Below are 1,862 nucleotides of genomic sequence, written 5' to 3' on the forward strand. Positions count from 1 at the left end.
GAAGAGTTCCATAATAGTTCTTTGAGAAAATCTTCAGGTATCATGACCAATAAGTGAGGTCAAATGCTTTTCACTTTTTTTTTTCATTTCATGTCCTGGATTCCTTTGGATGATTAGTGAGACCTATGGATTCTTCTCAAAATAATAATTTTTAATGCATAAAATAAAAAATAGGCTTTAAAAGGAAACTAAATATATACACATACATATATGAATATATATATATATATAATACATAATATTTTCTCTCTCTCTCTCTCCCTCTCTCTCTCTCTCTCTCTCTCTCTCTCTTTCTCTCTCTTTCTCTCCCTCTACATCTCTTCACATTTAAAAAAAGTTAATGGATATCAGATTAGGAATCCTTGAGTTAAGTGTTTTTACATCAGCATAGGACAGATCCAAACCTGGCTACTATAGATCACATCAGATCTCTAGCTGACTACCTGAACAATGTGAATACTCCAGTAACCTAAGAGAGTTAATATACCTACTGAAATTAAATATATTAATATACGATTTAAGCAATAGAGGCAAATTTGTTTCCTTATTACATTTTCTTTATGTTCTAGCCAAGAGGAGAGGGAACGAGGTATTATTCCCATTCTATAAATGGCAGCCTGGAGAAATCTGTTTTTCAGAAATCTCCAAGCAAATCAGAAGCAGAATCAGCAATACAAGTTGGAGTATATTTCTGCAGCTCATTGTCACAGACAGTATTGTTGCTTTGTGTTTCTACATTTTAAATGTTAATGTTTTCTCACTTATGGTAATGTTTGGAAATTCCATTAGAAATAAAAAATTGTTTCAAGAATTTTTCGCTTTTCTGCTTCATTTTCTATATATATTGTATTCATAATAGGTAACATTTAATTAATATGCTTTGGATAATGGTCATTTTCGGTGCTAAGAGTCAGAAACTCTAATCTAGAATCTTTGCTTGACACATTATATCACCTTGACCATTTACCTTCCATGTACCAGAATTTCATTATCATTAAATTGAGGATAATAAGGATAATACTTCCTGCTAAGGGCAGCTTGTGAATTAGCTAATGCTTCAGGGCCCTTGGAAAATGCAAAGCTTGATGTAAATGCTACACCATTTTATTAATATGTTCTACACAGGGAAGCTTTCAAATAAAAATTAAGGCATACTGGAAAGCCCAAATTATACAAGGTAGCTAATCCTCCAGTGCCAGCTGAATGTTCATAACTTATGCATACAATATTACTCATTTATATCGGAAGCAATACTTTGGTTTGAATTTCACCTGTGTACATATGATATTGAAAACATGCTGGTGATAAGGAAAATAATGTCTAGTCTGAAGGTTCCTTGAGCGAGTCCATTTGAAAAATAACCTTCCTCTCATCTAAATTAAGAGATGCTCACTGTTGCTCTCCAGAGACCTAATGTGAAAGGAAATAATATGTCTTGCTTTCAAGAGAAATGTCTCTTTGAAGTGTTATAGGTTCTGCTGCTTTCTCTACTTTGCAAATGAATCATCCTGCCAACTGAAATTGTTTCTCATTTGGTAAAAATTGACAGCTTCAATCAGACGTTTCTCTTTCCTGAACTGATGGCTTTTCATAAAATTGCAGAAGAAACTAAAAATATCCAAACAGGATTCAATTTGAATACATAGATGTATATACTTAGGTGTGTGTGCATGTATTTATCCCAACATGAGATGTCATTCACCCCAAATAAAAACAAAACAAAAATTGAGAAATCCCCCAAAAATGCATTTTAAAAATAATCAAAAGAACACAAATATTCATCTTCACAGGAGTACTTTGCATTTTTTCCAATCTAGTTACAGTGCATACTGGTTCAAAAATATTGTTTTTTGTTGTATAAA

Source organism: Gracilinanus agilis, chromosome 3 (assembly GCF_016433145.1).
Source record: "Gracilinanus agilis isolate LMUSP501 chromosome 3, AgileGrace, whole genome shotgun sequence".
Taxonomy (NCBI): domain Eukaryota; kingdom Metazoa; phylum Chordata; class Mammalia; order Didelphimorphia; family Didelphidae; genus Gracilinanus; species Gracilinanus agilis.